Raw genomic sequence first — 18429 nt, 5'->3', positions numbered from 1 at the left:
GCTCAATTTTGTTAAACTTCTTTTTGTATTATACCAATTAATGTAGTATCAAATACAAGTAATATTCTATATTTTAATAGTACAAGTGTTTTGAGTTGTTAAATTTCCTCAATTTTCCCTACTGTGAGAAGTGACTTTCTTCAAGCATCCTCTATTGTATGCTTTATTCACTACCCTCATTAAACAAGTATAAAATTTAATGTAAATTATTCAATAAAAATATTTGGACAAACCATTATTTTTATAGCCTTAAATTCTGTTTGGTTACAGAGCTATCAAAGAAAATCAGATTCTTATTGCCAACACCGAAATGTCACAGTCCCTCTAAGAATTTAACAGTTCTCCATTGTGATTAATGGCATTTTACTGTTTGTTTGTTTTTGGAATTTTGCACAAAGCTACTCGAGGGTTATCTGTGCTAGCCGTCCATAATTTAGCAGTGTAAGACTAGAGGGAAGGCAGCTAGTCATCACCACCCACCACCAACTCTTGGGCTACTGTTTTACCAACGAATAGTGGGATTGACCGTCACATTATACGCCCCCACAGCTGGGAGGGCAAGCATGTTTAGCGCGACGAGGCAGCGAACCCGCAACCCTCGGATTACGAGTCGCACGCCTTACGCGCTTGGCCATGCCAGGCTGCAATGGCATTTTATGTATAATCAACAGAAAGTAAAGATTTTCTGTATCAAATGGTGTATTATATCACATTTTCTATATAGAAAATTGTTGATTTCTATGTTAATACAAGTTTTGTTCCCACAAGAAAGACAATAAACAGTTTAAATTCGTAATGGCTCTTGTGATTTAGTTAGAATTCCAAGACAATTGTCAGTGTTCTGCATGTTATTATTCTACATTCTTCAGTGCCTTATTGAATTAATTAAAATTAGTACATTAATACCATTAGTATAAAAAAAAAGTGTCATTGACAGTCAACAGCGAAAGAAAGATCTGGTCGAATACCTTATTGCTTTTTACTGTTCTAATCTTGTTAGTAGTGTTAAGTACTGTATCAGAAGATTAATTATTGTAACAAACATGCAGCAGATACCATAAGAACCACTAAGTCAAGGAGTGTGACAGTCCTTCAGAAATATAAAAGGATTGTACACACACCTAAGTCTATCACACAAATTATTTCAAATAACTTAGAGCATTAATTTTTAAAGAGTGAAATATTTTAACATAACTTTTACTATAATGCAAACAAGTTTATATTTTCTATGCTGAAAAGAAATCAAATATTAAAATTGGTAGGAACTCTTCCTAAACTCAAAATTTTGTAATATTGTGTATATTTTTGTAATACACACAAATATTTTGCTCTTCACTCCATTTAGTCATGATTACAAGTTGCCCATTTGTGGTCACTTTTTTCCTGGATAATAATGAAAACAACTTTACCTTTCTAATCTGGGTCAGTTTAATTTTTTTCTTTTAGAAAACACAATCTCAAATACAAAAAATAAATTGAAGTAAATATTTCCAAAGGGCTTCTTTTTATTTATTCTCATTAAAAAAGGGTTAATGTTTTTCATAAAGAGGGGGTAACAGTTTTAGAATCCAAATATTTTATTAAAACAGGCTGCACTCATTCTAGACAGTTGACAGCAAAATAAAAGTGAACAGGAAAAGCATTTAAATATTGTCTTAAACATTAGAGAATACTTACATAAATTTCTTGGTTTTAAAATCAACACTTCCTTTTTAACTGCAAAAATCACAAAGCCACTATTTGAAAAATTGAAATGAGGGAGGGTATAGGTGTATGAAAAAATTAGGCAAAAACATGCACAGAATGCTTAAATCTCCCAATGCCAGTGAAATAGTTTAAAAACAACCCAATTTACCAAGAAACATCTGTTATGTTGAAGAATAAAAAGTTGGTTTGAATTCAAAGTGCATTAGTTATCTTATTACATGTTTTGCATTTAGAAAAAACCTCAATAAACATTTAGCATAAAAGACAATAAATGAGTAACAACCACTAAAAATTACACCCCCCATTTGGTGTAATTAATTTTCACAGGAAAGGCTAATGGTAAACCCATGTGACAGCAGGTATTTGATAACATGGCTGACCCATATGATGCAAAGGTCAGTTGAAACATTAAAAAATTTATACAAGTTTTATTTGCATTGCTGTAAGATTTAGTTACTTCCATGTTTATTGTGGTCTGTTTTGATTTACATGACTTTCATTTCAGCAATGATTACAACTTTAAATCTGATATGAACAGTTATGCTTTATATAATAATACTTGGATTATTAAAATTTAAATTCTCTTTGTTTATTATTCAGCAGAATTTCTAAAGATGTATCCAAACACAACTCACCATTCACTATAACAGAAAAAACAAAGATTATCTTCCTGCATAAACAATTGTTGAAAACTGAGCCTTCAATTTTTATTAAAATTTTGTACCTCTTTCAAAACAGTGTTAACCGAACAGACCAATTACTTTAACACAGCTTAAAGTGGAAAAAGATTAGTTAATTCCTTTTTAAAAGTTATCTTAACATGCATGTTGCTCTACACACTTAAAATTTTTTTGTAACTGCATAAAACATTCCAGTTAAAGAAAAGGTGAAAGAGCAGTATTAACAAATAATGTTGCTGCATATTTAACTGTTATAGCTGATTTAACAAATGGCACACAGAAGTTACAACACAGTTGTAAACTAAACAAAAGGACTTTCTTATAAGTGCAGTTTTAAGCATGTGTTATTGAATGTAATCTGGTTTTGAAATAATGAATAATCACTGAGGATGTGGGGAAATGAAAATTTACTTTTTATCCAACAAAGTGTACTAACCCAAAAAATCAACAGCTGACAAATTAACAATTAATTTATGAACTATCCTTACTGTAGATCATGAAAAGCCTTAAGTTAACATATTCACTTTTTGTATTTTGACTTTAATACAGCCTATCTTCTGAATTATTTACTGTTATTAAAATCTAACTGTGCATTCTGCAACAGTATAATGTGATGAATCCTGAGAAACATTTTACCTTTCCATGCTTGCTAAACAAAGTCTTCAAGTCTGCAGCTCTGGTATTAGCAGCCAAACCACTAACCCATAAGTTCCTGCTTGCTGTAACAACACGCTTAACTCGCTCTCCTGTAACAAGAGAAAAACATTTTAAATTAAATATATATAGAAAGTTTTCTTAGTGTATTTTGTTTTTCTTGTTTTCAAAATTGAACTCTCAACATTTCTAGTATTATTCATCATGCTAAATCAGGGTTTTGTATATCTGAAACTATCAAACTCCAACTTTTATTTAAAAAGTAACAAGTCAAAATTTATATCTGTTCAGAGAATAGAATGGATCAGTAGAAGTTCAGATAAGTTACATTAGCAAGACAAAATATCCACTGAAAATGGTGCATTAGTAAAATCATGATTATTAAAAAGAAACTCTTCAGATTGAATAATAATTTCCAACAATATTTTCCACAGCAAGTAAAAACTTATCGTCACTGTCTTAATAACACAATGCCAAATTACTGTTTTCAAATATATCATATTCAGAAAGAGAAATTACCTTTTGTTTCATCCTTTGAAGTGCTTTTGTTATCTTTAAGACCAGTGCTACGAGAAGAAAATAAATGGTTAATTATTACAAAATTGAGAAGAAAATAAATGGTTAATTATTACAAAATTCATACTCTTTCACTTATATTTTCATCATACAAACATCTCAATTTTTAACAAATCATTTATGATACAAATAATTTAAAGTTCCACGTTTCAAATAATAAAACCGTAAAATTAAATTTGTCATTAAAATTTGAGTTAATACATGAATGAAAAACTTAATGTATGTAAAGGTCCTCAAAATAAATTAAAAATGTCCCTACTGTTACATTATAGAGTGACTGTAATTAATCCCACAAACTATTTTTTTTCTTTCCTACAACCTATAGACTTTTTAGGTAATTATAATTATAGTAAATTTGCAGCCCAAACCTAGATATGTCTGTTTTCATCAGCTAAAGAATTTTACTGTTTGTAAATCAAAAGTTGAAAAGAAATCTTTCACCTTCAAGGAAGTTTCTAATGGAGAAGAGACAAACAAACCTCTTAGCCTTGCTAGCAGCATCTGTTTCAGCACTTCGTTGTTGATCTGCTGTTTCAGTAACAGAAATATTCCCCCCTTCTTGCTCTGCTTCTTTGTTATCTGCTGATTCTTGCTGGTGCTGTTCCCCTTCCATGGCTGCTTCATCAGCCTCTTGAGCATGATTGGTCATTTCCTGAATGCTTGAGCCTAAGTTATCAAGTTTGGTTTCTTCTGTTTCTGGATCCATTGTCCTCGTTTTAGAGGGACCTTCATTTTCTTGTTTATCTTTACATTCAGACTTTAATTCTCGTTTGTCATCATTTGAATTATTAGAATTACTTCTATTATCCTCCTGGTATTTTTCACTACCAGCTTCACTTAATGTACCTTCTAAATCTCCATCCAAATCACTTTGCATATCATCAACATTTACAATAAGAGAGGCATCTGAAGGTTTCTGATCTGGAGAATGTAGATTAATCACGTCTTCTACTGTAAGTGGAGCAACAACAGGTGCAGATTCTGGTTTAGGGGGGGAGAAATCAGAAGACTGTTCAGTAGCTTTCTCTTCCAAGTTATCTTTAGATGGGTCAGATTCCTGGATAACATCATCATCTTCATCATCTTGCAAGTTAAGATTTTCTTCTTGGGGTGTGGGCATTACAGACTTTCCTTCTTTGGTCATTTCTGTTGTTAATAAATCAATATGGATCATATGATTATAAGTATCCACGTTGTTAATCACACTTCTTGACGCTCAAAATCAATACAGGAAGTATATACAAATATAACCATACCTATATTCCCAGGCAGTGACCTGTGTGAATCCACTCAGTCATTCAATGTAAAAATAATACAACTAATAACAAACAACTATGCAACTCTCAGATTCTTTTTAAAAAACTTGTTTTCAATTTTGTACTTTTGTACGAACAATTATCTTACATATCTTTTCATATTTGTCTGCTTTTTAAGTAAAGCTAAAAATTCTTCTAAATTAAGTTGGCAAAAGATTATAAGAATCTTCACTGGCCATTTCCAACATTAGTTCTTTCTCAGCATTTCTTAACAGCACATGAACATTTCATTGACAAATTTATAAATTACTGAGCAATCTTTCTACAGCTTACTGTGATGAGAAAGCCAAAATATCCAGTTTGATTTTATTTTCCCCAAGTTGCTTCTATAGTGCTTCCAAAGTAAAAAAATAGAAATATTAAAGTACTCAGTATATTTTTCACCAAAGCCTCAGCAAATACAATTTGTAAGGTAAATGCTCCACATTGTTTTTTTTCCTATAAATATTAACAATATCTGATATAGCTTCAACTCAATCACTTTAAATTTGTTTTCCTACAATAAAAGTGGTATTCTAGCCCATCTGCTACATCAAAACTTGTACAATTCTGTCCTCATTTGACCACACACACATTATGTTTATTTGAAGCTGAAAACCAAATCTTCTTTTGTTGCCATCATATACTTTTTGATAACCTCAATATTTCTGACAACTTCCAAAATAATTTAATACAAAACACCACTCTGTGTTGATTAGGGCACTAGCAAATGTATTTATGCATCAGCTGATCTTATGCATGGAAACTGTGAACATTCACATCTTTCACATTTGGCTCAAGCATTTTGACCTTAACACCTATTAGGCAAGCCCCCTCCCATTAATTTAGACAATTTTTTTTCATGTAAATCAACAAAAAATGTCATCTGCTCTTTTTTGCTTTGTTTTTACAAATCTCTATCAAAATATGCAAATCAAATAAACAGATCTACAAAGGTCAAAATTCCCTTTGACAAAGGACTCTTCAGAAAAGCTGCATGACATCTTCATGTGCAAAATTCTTGTTATATATTGTCATTACACAAAGTAGTTTGATCCTAAGAAACATCCACAGTTTCTAAATTATGTTCTTTACATAACCAGAAATCTGATAATTTTCATAGACAGTCATTGCATATTAGCATAAATTTTCATCTTCAATAAACATAGTCCCAGATTTTTTTCTAGTCCAAGCATCTCTTACATTTTGTGAACAAAGCTGTCAAAAATCTAATTACACCCATCCCATGATGTTTTACACACAGTTTCATACTCTTTGAATTTGCAATAGAAGATGAGTTTTTACTTTGAATTGATTTTAAAGTTAAAATGTTCTCATATGACAACTTAAAATATTTCACTTGAAATACGTTTAATGACTGCCCTTTAAACTTGAAATAATAAAGTAACTAGTTAGTTCTGGTTTCCAAGAAGTATGGAAAGTCAAAGAAATGAACAATCATATTTCTAGATTAAGAAGTATTTCTAAGCACAACTTCCTTTACAAGTTCTGTAAGTTACAAATGCCATAAGATAAACAATTAGATGTAACTATTAAATATTCATAATAATATTATTCCAATCTGTATTTCATCACTTATAGATTTAAGCAAGTTTTTATTATTACTCACCCTTTGCCTTATCTTCTTGGTTTTCATCCTACAAGAAGGATGCACATATTAGAATACACAAACTAAGATTTTCAATTTTATCATTTTGTTAGATATCATAATAAAAACAGAGCTGTAAATATAAACTGTTCTTTGCATCTTAAAATTTCTGCTAGGAAAATGGTTTCACAATAGAAAAAACATAATTACGAATCAATTTTCACATCTACAATTTGGAGAACAAAATGCCAAAAGGAGAGACCAAACAAACATCTTCACTGGTTTAAAATACCTGTTTTTCAAACTGATGTGAAATGCTTTAAGATAAAAACAATGCAAAATTAAACTGTTAAAAAATGATTGATATTGATAAGTTTTGTAACAATAGTTACATTTTAATAACAATATCAATCAATAAAGATAGGGTCGTATACTTCAAGATATGATTTAAGCTTTGTTTAAAAACACAAAAACATTACATTTTAATACCTCAATATAGAGCATAGGCCTTATTAGTGAACAGGTTATTTCATTGGAAAAATACATGAAAATCTAAACAATTTTTAATATTCTAGCATTGTATTTACAATAAGTCTAATAATTTATGCACAAACAAAAGAAATGTAATGAAAATCTTATTCCAATAAAACAAACTCATTAAGCAACAATCCAAGTACGTTCTACTAAATGCTACAAACAAAAGTAAATAGTCCATACATGTGAATAATTTATCTCTTAGGTAAAGGTAAACACAAGGAAAGTATTAAATAACTTTTCAAAAACATAAATATTACATGCAAACTTACTTCATAAACATCACCTGTAACTAATGTTAGTTATTAGGTCTAATAAAGCAAGTCAATATTAAACACTGCAGTTCAAATTTCAAACAAATTTATCGAAGTACCTTTTAAGTTTTAAAACATGTCACCCGTGTCCTGAAAATGCAAGTTCAATAAAACTACCTATACAAGCCCCCATATCATTCAAACAATTTCTACCAATATCAGAGTTACTGAACTTTGTTTTTTTTATTTCAATCTAACTTTCAGGTCTACATACCCGATTTTAGATCAATTAACGGAATATTCATAAAGATCATAAACCAATGTAAAAATAGAAGAGATGAAGAAAACCTCAATGCCATGCCCACTAATTCATTGTTGATGGAACATTTAATTGTAGATTGTTAGACACTTATATTATTTAGTGATTCAAGTTATACTATTTAAATACTTCTCTTAAGAAACTGCACTACTACAGATGCACAGCAGTAACAATATTCGAAAACCTCAAAAATCATTTCACAAGAGTAAAATAACCTCTTTAACAAACTTGTTGGATTAGAATCAGATGATAGATCTGTATAAACTGATGCGAGGGGTTAAACTCAAAGAATGTAACAGTGTTCTACACATTTACTGTCCTGTTCATCAGGTTGTCCTGCTAACAAATAATGCAACACGGGATGTAAGAAGTATGAAACAACATCAACAAATATTAAAAGACACAGAAATCATCCACAAACACAGGAACAGGTAACTTAAAGCTGTAAAATCCAAAGTAGCCTCCCCAGCACTAGTTCTGTACCTAGAAGAAAGAGTGCAAGCTCAACAGGATGCATCAGCACTGGAGAAAAGACCATCATGCATTTCTTGATTGATATTTTATCACTCAAACATCTCAACAAAACATTTCAAAAAGAACTTTTTAAACTACTAATTACTTGCCCAATGTAAAAAAGTATGGTCAGAGTTATTCAGTGCTTGTTGAATTCCTCTTCCCAGAATGTTTTTTGAACTTTGTTCAAAGCAACACGAGGACTATCTGCTCTAGCCATCCCTAATTTCACAGAGTAAGAGGGCAAGGTAACTAGTCATCACCACTCATCAACAACTCTTGGGCTACACTTTTACTAATGAATAGTGGGATTGACCATCACATGTAGTGAGCAGGTTTGGTGCGACGGAGAAATGAACCTGCAACCCTCAGATTACGAGTCGAGCACCCTAACTACCTAGCCATGACAGCCCCCCCCCTCTTCCCACAACAGTTATCTTGGAGTAATAGAAAATGGTTCAAAGATGTCTTTCCCATTTTTAAATTTAATAATTAAATAACTAAGAGAATACAATCATCCCGTTTTCAACAGCTTGTATACCAATTCACACAGTTTTCATAGTTATTTTCTTTCCACTCCAGTAAGTAACATTACCCAATAAAATTGAAACCACACAAGAAAAGACTAAATGCATCGTACGATTTGAACATATAAGGTTGGTGACTGGTGCAATAAATTAAACTTCAGTTGATACAGTTACTGAAACCACATGACAGAAAACAGTACAAGACATTTTTAGTGAACATACTTGAGAGCACAGATGAAGACACCTCATTTCTAAATCATATACTGTTTAGCAATTAGACAACATTTCTCACCTCGAGTAAAAATAATTGACCTAATGTACACATTTGGAGCTTGAAATATCCTTATAACAAAATTAAATATCTAAATAACTAAACATCTTTCACTATTGCAAACTCAAGATCAGTGTTCAAAGGTACTTCTGTTCTGCCAGGAGTAATGTACAAATACATTCATACATACACATGTACAAACCTCAAACTTGCCAGGAGTAATGTACACATACATACATACATACATACACATGCACAAACCTCAAACTTGCCAGGAGTAATGTACACATACATACATACATACATACATACATATGTACAAACCTCAAACTTGCCAGGAGTAATGTACACATACATACATATGTACAAACCTCAAACTTGCCAGGAGTAATACATACATACATACATACATATGTACAAACCTCAAACTTGTCTTCATCCACCACTGATAACTGTAAGGTTTCTTCCACAATGTCAATAGCCTCTGAATACATCTGTAATAAACAGAAATGAAGTACTTATAAAATTTATAACAATTACATGAAAATAACTATCACTTGTCAGTAAAATAAACAAACACTCGTATCTTTACAGTTTGAAAGCAAATTAAGAAGACTAATAAAAACTGGATAGATAAGTAATATGAGAAAATATTAATTTTTAAACATTCAAGTTCAGTATAAAAATTAAGTTATTTTCCTAAACTAAGCTATTCTGAAATAAACCTAAATGCTCTGCAATGTCACAACCTATTTAATCAGAGCAAAAACCACAAACTAACCATATACTTTATGAAGACACGTACAAAAAACTTTCACTTACTTATACTCGACAAAATGGGAAAATTTTAAACTACTACAAAGATGTTAGGTCGATAAAAAAACAAAAACTGAGGTTTTTATATGGGGAGGACGGTTTCTACTTCACAGCCTCAAACAAGACCTTTCACAATGTATATTTTGATCATCATGAACTTGGTCTTTAACCACCCATAACTTGTATGTGGAAGTAATTTTCTTTTTTTTTTTTTTTTATTTACTCTTGTAAAAATCAGTCAAAAAATTAGGGAAATAATGTTAGCCATTTGCTTCAAGTGTTTATGGTGGTATACAGAACTTGAATTACGTGATATTCTGGGGTCTTTATGCATTCTACAATTAAATAAAAAATTCATACACACAGCCCTGTTAATGCTCAAGTCTCTTCTCCAATCAAATGAGACTAACAATGTCTACCAAAACTTGTCCATTGCAAACATATAAAGTGACCAAGAAAGAAAAATTATTTACAAGCTACTAACTTATAATCATTTTAATATATATTAGTGTCAACCTTGAAAATGTCGTAGAAAAAGGAAGTGTCTTAACATATCAGTAATGGAAAAAAATTAGATACATATTCACATCGATAAGACTTTAAAAACAATTAAAAACTTTGACAATCTATATTGTGTACTTAAGTTAGTCCAATTACTCAAATAAATAGAAAATATGAACATATAAAAAGTAGTTTTAGTACAGTATACAAAGTTTAAATAAACTTTAAAATGTAAAGATAAGTACAGATTATAAAGTTTAATGTCACTATTCATCTCTTTACATTTGTATGATGAATTAAAATACTGATAGAACTCAGGACTGTTATGAATATAGACAGCTCATTTTTAGAGCAATGTCAAACATTATTAAACTAAACATCAATATACAGCAAGTTGTCTTCATCCAGGTTGGTAAAAACATTTATAAGACTTATAATAACTCCAAAAGAATACAGTTAGAAATTTGGGGATATTTTTGCAGTGTGTATCTACCACATAATTTATAGATACTCATAAAAAAAAATAATTAAAAGCGCTATTCATAAATTTACAGCACAAACAGACTATAATATATTAATTTTTACTGGGTATGTCAAATACTAAATCACAATAAAAGCAGTTAGATTAAGCTTGTATCAGTTAATGCTATCAATAATAATAAAAAAAAAATATTCAATGTCCTCTTAAAAACAAAGATTTTTACCTTCAAAAATATTAATACCCACACATTAAGGATGAAACTATCTTTTCATCGTTTCTTTAGAAATATCATTGACCCTACCCACCTTGATAATGTAATCTAATTTTATTATTATTGATTTTCATTCCTCCTCTTGACCACACCATATGATGGGCGTAACAACTTTAGTAGTCTGAACATCATTAGACAGGACATTAGGGTTAATATAAGTAACTTGTAGAACAAACTTGGAAAGTTATAGTTACTTAAGACATTACTTATGTTCCTGAATATGTTTGTATTAAACTACATCTTTTTTGGAAGTTACAGAAATGTTGTATTACAAGAGACCTGTTTAAATCTTGTAAGTTTTGATGAGTAAGGCATCCAAAATATTCTTGACTCAGACAGGAACAGATTTATCTTAACATGATTATAACGGCATTAGATGGTAATTCGGAGGCATCTTGCGAGACGGAAAGTTGAAATTCAACCAATTACGTAGACTAGAGAAACAGAGTTAGTTTATCATGAAAGTAAAACAGGTTTGATTTCAAACTTAAATTTTTTCTAAATTTAGCTATTTGCAGTTTATCACCTATGATTTTAACAAAAACAAAACTCTTTATCCAACCAAGACTAAATTAAGTTTTAACAAAATATTTTCAGTTTTGTTTAATACATTTCATTTTAATACTTTCAGTATATGGATTAACAATATTAGATTATACCTTTGTTGCTAAGTAACATGACATAAAGCCACTGCTGGAATAACTGTTACCAAAATACACAGGCTTTTCTACATATATGGGCAGTTATTAATCTAAAAGATTTTTACCAATATTCTATGATTACTACACAAATCCACCTTATGGATGACTGGTTCAGTAGAGGAATTTACCATCATTTGAATGTCTCAACCAAGCTTGATTTTGCAAAATTTATTTCAGTCAGCTATGAAATGCAAGATCACAGGGTATATTATGGGGTAATAGTACTTTGCTTGCCCCATCACAGCTGACAGGCGATATACTAGTTACACAGTAAAGATATCAAAAAAGTACCTTTTCATCATCTGAATCTCCCTTTTCGTCATCATCTTCATCTTGTCCATCAACTATACTCTGTGTTTCAGACTCATTAGAGGATCTTTCTGTGAAGGAAATTCAAATAAGTTTTCCTGTCACATTAAGCCTTTTCACAGCAACTTTTAGTGGTTACCTCACCATACCATTAGACTAGTCTCAAGTTTACAAGATCTGCATCAGTGCAAAAAAGTTATTTCTCCATCACAAACCTTTCTGCATTTTTCAGCACAAGTTCAGTTTACAATCTGCTTTTTTCCATAATTCTATGTCTCAACTGAATTTTCCACAAGACATTCAACCAGAAGTTCTAATTACGTTAAAATGAGATTAACTTTACATGGAATAAAAGGATTTTAAGGAGGAGGGGAAAGAGTAGGAGTCAACATTTACAGAATTTGTTATAAAATGGGGATGCACATTTCTCAACACTATACATCAGAAAATAATGCAATCATATTTATGCAAGAAAAATAAACCACAGATCTCTAAAACCACCATTCAAACATTACCAGAAATATTAAGGGCATTTATATTAATTACAGATATGATTGTTAATTTTTCTCTTTTTGAATGTCAACTGTATACGAAAAATAATTTTGATTTTAAAATAATCTATTTGTATTTTATTTATTTATTTCTGTTTTATTGGCCTTTGAAGAATATTTGAATAATAATAATAATCCTGACACACATGCAGACCATGTTCTGTATCTTATAGCATAAAATTACAGAGTACGATTGTCTTACTCTTTAAATCTCAGTAGTAGCATACCAGTATTATAAAAAGTGATATTTTAATTACCATATATATTACACACACACTACAATTCACAAAGAACTCACTTTCAGAAACATGAAAAAGTAGCCAGAATATATATAGGAAACAATGATCTCTACTACTTACAACATTAAAAATTTTTTGTACACTTATACTACATTACCATTAGGCCTATTTAACATTTTTAATTTACATTCTTTATTTTGTTTTTAAAATGAAGAACGTAGGTCGTATTTCATCCAGATTAAGTCTTTCAATGTTTGGAATACTATTATATGCCTTTTTTCAAATTAGGCCTTTTCATTTCTATTAAGTGATTGTACATTCCAACATTACTTTGGCCAACAAGGCCTAATATAAATAGCAGCCTTCTGATGAAATGAAACTCAAAATGATTGGGTGTAAGAATTAATGAAGCCTACCTCATCTTGTTCCTTAAAAACTATTTCCCATCACACTGAAAATCAAAATGAAGTACAAAATGATACATTAAAAATTATTTTTGTAATCATTAAAAAACATAGGATTGTAACCATTACAAACAATCTTCACAAACAACATTCTTATGAGCAACATGTTGCTAAGATATGCTTTTACAAATTTCTGCCAATTCCTATGATGGTCTCAGCTGTACTGGAAGCCACACTGGCTTATACTATTGAAAATAAACAACTTTCATCACATGTTTAGACTACTGGCCTATGATTCTTTAAAGGCAAATATATCACCTTAACAATCAAGGTTAAGAAAGTGATTAGCTGAAATTGGTGAACCAACACCTCCAATGAATTTAAAAGGTTCAAAATAATCCCATTTGAATTTTCTTTCTAGGGGCTATAAATACAGCATTATGCTTAGAAAATGTTCAAGAAATTCACATACGCACACACATGTTTTTGCTCAGAGATTGCAAGTTTTGTTGTGGGATCGATTTCACCAATCTGAAAATTAAAATTATGTACAATATTAAACAATTTTAAAATCTGAACCATTTTATATTTGAATGTGTAGAGGAATGTTTACACGTTTGTTTCATATTTTTTAAAATTCAATGGTGTACTTTAAATCTCAAAGCAGGAAACACTTTTTGGTAACAGTTGCAAAAACAACTGACCAAACTCCAAATAACTTTTAAGAAACGTTTTTGTTCAGTTATGTTTTTTGATTTAGGTAATTTACTTCACCTATTTACATAATAGTTAAAACTTACTTGAAGTTCTTTTGGAAATGGGTGTCTTCTTTGCTTGTGTTCCTTCTGCTGCTACTTCAAATAGGTGACATTCTGGATCCACCCCTTCATCTTGTAAACACTAGAAACAATTAACCAAATAAAAAAAAAAAAAATCCATGTTTATGCGTGTATAAGTAACTGCTAGAAGTTAGTGCATCACAACATAACCGATTAAAAAAAGAAACTACAAAAGAAGTTGTGATAAAGAAAGATAGTTACGTTTTTAGAGAAAAGAACAGCAAAGCCTGTATCAAAACAATAATAAAGTGGTTTAATGAATAAGTTACTAAACAAAAATTAAATTTTTAATATTATACATTCAACTTAAGAGTACATTGTGTTTAAAGATGTAATTATAAATTGGCAAACTAAATATGAACAATGAAAAGTTTATTTTTGGAGAACACATACTGACAGAATATTGGTATGTCTTCAGGTATCCAATGTTCTGTCAAAACGTAGTATATTCCCTACAATATAAACCATATTACTATACTCTTAAATTGTTTTTAACAAATTAATATAAATTACAGTAACAGAATTAACAAATCTAAATGATATTCTCTTGCTAAACTCCCTCACTGCATAGATTTGTCATATATACAAAGAACCTTTCAGTAACTGACTACAATTTACATTTTTATATATTCTAGGCAATCGAGGGCACAAATATAATTCAGGTGTGTACCAATTGAATTTATAAAGCAATACATACAAGGGCAAAGTGGATGTAACTGTTTATACTGTAAATAGTTGCAGAACTAATAATTCACTATATGAAAGCAAAGTCAGGAACTAAAAATAAACAGAATTTCAGAAACTGCTCATGATGGAAAGAATGACCAAGTAGTGAAACATTAAAATCAAGGGCTGAAATCCTCTTACAAGAATAATGGATACAAGATAGTGTTCAAACTTGCAGTTTTCATGAATTAATGAATAAAAATAAATATTCCAAAATTCAAGGAAAATATTAATTATAGTATATTAAGAAATTGTCATGCTGAAAAAGATATGAAAATCTCTTAAGGTCAGAGCATTAGATTTAATTGAAGAGGTTTTTACACAAACAAAAAATAAAATCAGAATAATAAAACATGACATGACACAGAACAGTGGGGTATATTCCTCAAACTTTTCTCTCTATCACAGTATTTCAAATTATCAATCAATGTCATTACAAAATATCTACTTTAATTTCATAAATACAAAAGCAAGCTCACTTTATTTCTAACACTTATTTGTTGCAAATGTTCATTCCATTTATCAATATAACATGTATCCATGTGTACGAGTTTCACAGATTTTCTTAGGACTACAGTTTTCTGACTTTGGCAGGGATGTACATACTGTCAGATTACCAATACCAGGTAAAACAATAAACCAATAACATTGTCCTAACGGGATGGTACTGTGCAATGAGAGGTCCATTTCCAAGTACAAATTCTTACTTGTTTTTTAAAATTTGTACAAAACTACCCTAGGGCTATCTGCACTAGCAGTCTCTAATTTGACAGTCCAAGGTCACCCACTGCCAATTCTGCTACTCTTACCAATGAATAGTGTGATGGACAATCACATCATAATGCCACCATGGTTGAAAAGGTGAGCATGTTTTTGGTGTGAAGGGGATTCAAACTTATAGCCCTCAGATTACAAGTCAAGTGTCCTAACCACCTGGCCATGAATTTTTATTTCATTAATTATGAAGTAAATAACCAAAGTTGCAGTGTAAATCACCTAATTTATGTCTGTAGAATTCAGTGGTGTGCGAATTCTTTTGTTTTCATTACTTAACCCTTCTGCTGCATTTTATGACTCAAGTCACTTTTAGTTTTTCTTCCTTTTAAATGCACATGTTGACAAAAGTCCACAAAGAAGAAATCTATCCAGTATCACAATGAAAGGATGAATTTCTTTTTCTTTGCAGACTTTCGTCGACTTGTGCACTTAAAAGGAAGAAAGTCTTTATGGGACTTTAAATCACAAAATGCAGAAAAAGGGTTACAAAATCACCATGACACCTTATAACTAACTGCAACCAAGTCAATCACAAGTACCATTTGTTGGTGAACAACACACAAACTAACAGTTATTTTCTCAATACTTGAATAATGAAGAGGACAAAAGTAGCATTAGGAATTTCCAAAAACTAGATAACTAAGGTTATCATGAAGAAGGTCACCTATTCATGTCCATTTTTAACTTGTAATATGTGAATAAAGCATATGTAACTATAATAGATTATTATCTATTATAATTACCTACTCTATTCATAGAAGTGAAAATTTAACATACAGTTAAGGCCTCATAAAACTTTCACTTATTTGCAAAAAAAAGTAAAAAAAGAAATGTAAAATATGACTACAGTATATCGTAAGTTTTTTTCCTTCATCGAAACTAAAAATGTAGTAAACAGATTATAGACGTAGGTCTCCACACTACGTAATAAGAAAATAAATTCGCTCTGCACAATTTATACAGAACTCAAGTGCTAAAAATAAAACAAGAAATGCACAGATATTCTACCTTCTAGTAACAGTACTATCGTTTCATTATTGCTTTGATTTATATTCATGATATTAATAAATAATAACCAATATGTTAATCAACTCATATCTGTCTTTTTAAAATTTAACTAACCTTCATCAGTCTTTCTATCAAAGCTGATTTCACACCTCCTTTGTCCAGTCCTCTCTTTTCCAATTCAACTCGAAGGTCTACAACACGAAGATCTGTGATTTTCTTCTTAGTTGTGCTTCCAGAGTTTTGTTCTTGGTTAGCTGCCATTTTGCAACTACCTTAAATCTTGTAATAGTGTTGGTAAATAACTAACCTTTCGACAAACTATTAATAATATAATACTTGGATTAATAATACCAACAACTCAGCCAAAACAAAATGGCGCGCTCAATTTATAACTTAACTGCAACTAATGATGAGCCAAGATAAACGCGTACTATTGACAAGCAACCTTGTATATATGCGTCAAGTCTCATAAAAACACGTAATTAAGTTTTAATATGTTGCAAAACTAATTATAAAATAATTTGAAATAAAATGTTAAAACGTTTCAAAGTTTATTTTGAAACATAACAGGAAATATAAAAAATGCATAAAATTTACTCTGTTGATTCTGAAAAACAACAACAATTAATTATTAAGAAATTCTGATCAAAGATAAATCAACAAGACTTAAACAGGTTAAATAACAGTTAACTTACTAATTATCTTATTTTTAGGGGTACTCATGAATTATATTACCAATACTTCTAAAATATAGTTTCTAACTACTACAAAGGGAGGAACATTTAATTACCCATTTGAGCTGTTAAACTTCACAATTTTAAACGTAAAAACTGATGAAGTCAATCCTGTATAGCAAATTGGCTGTAATGTAATGAAGAAATTAAATAATTAAATATAGAATTGCATATAGAAATTAAATACTTGAGATACACTAGCTAATCAGTTAGGTTCTCTTGCTAAGTTAAAAAAGAAGTTTACAGCCATCATATTGTTTTTCGGTGAGACAGTCCTTAGTCTACAAACTTTCATCCTTAAAATATTGAGTTTGATTCCCAGCGATGGACACAGCAGATATCCCAATGTGACTTTGTTCTAAAAACAAATGACCATCATATTAAGTTGTTCTTTCCTCAAATTCATATACTTTGCTAGAATGCATAATATTTTAATTTGTGGATTGCAAAATTTAATTAATTTCAAACAATGTAATCTAATAAAATACGAAAATTATTTAATTCTTTCCGGCTAATTTACTCGATCATGCACTTTTTATGTTCACAAATTATGAATTTATTATTTTCTTAATTTTACGCTTTTGTGTTGAATCAAAGCATACACAATGATTGAGTTAGTTTGTTTGAATTCCATGCAAAGCCGTCCCTAATTTAGCAGTGAAAGGCTAGATGCAAGATAATTAAACATCACCACACGGCCCCACCTCCCACCTCTTGGGCAAATCTTTTACCAACGAATAGTGGGAATGACCATCATATGCCAGGTGTCATACATAATGAAAAATAGTTCAATTTTATATATCATACCATACTGCATATAACTGAAATTGATCTTATTAAATTATCTCGTACAATTGGCGTCTGTGTCAATTGAAAGGTAGTATTCAAAGCCCTTTTCTTTTAATCCACTAAACCTAGGGAGTCAAAATAGTCTAGGTTTGTAAATTAAAATTTGAAACCACTATTTGAGAACATTTTGTATACTACTGTCAAATACAAAAAAAAAAAAGTTGGGTAAGGAGGTTCTTGGATATACTATTGATTGCATTAATGTTTGCTTTTCATACCAACCTTTTCTTTTTCGCGTACTTTTTTCAGTAAAAAAAAGTTGTTTAATTATAAATAACATTACC

At 30.4% G+C, this 18429-nt stretch overlaps 1 pseudogene across 1 annotated transcript in view; it reads right to left on the bottom strand.

The window, feature by feature from the left end:
* LOC143238174 (uncharacterized) overlaps positions 1–16994 on the bottom strand; it is a 31728-nt pseudogene extending 14734 nt beyond the window's left edge. The window contains exons 1-8 of the transcript XR_013020441.1: positions 16677–16994; positions 14013–14112; positions 12001–12089; positions 9362–9433; positions 6543–6570; positions 4097–4763; positions 3561–3607; positions 3024–3133 (exon numbers count right to left, since the gene is read on the bottom strand). The product of XR_013020441.1 is annotated as an uncharacterized LOC143238174 (transcript). The remainder of the gene's footprint in view (positions 1–3023; positions 3134–3560; positions 3608–4096; positions 4764–6542; positions 6571–9361; positions 9434–12000; positions 12090–14012; positions 14113–16676) is intronic.
* Between the last annotated feature and the right edge of the window lie 1435 nt (positions 16995–18429).

Source organism: Tachypleus tridentatus, chromosome 13, assembly GCF_004210375.1.
Source record: "Tachypleus tridentatus isolate NWPU-2018 chromosome 13, ASM421037v1, whole genome shotgun sequence".
Lineage (NCBI taxonomy): Eukaryota > Metazoa > Arthropoda > Merostomata > Xiphosura > Limulidae > Tachypleus > Tachypleus tridentatus.
Note: the sequence above shows the minus strand (reverse complement) of the source record. Positions and strands in the feature narration are given on the sequence as shown.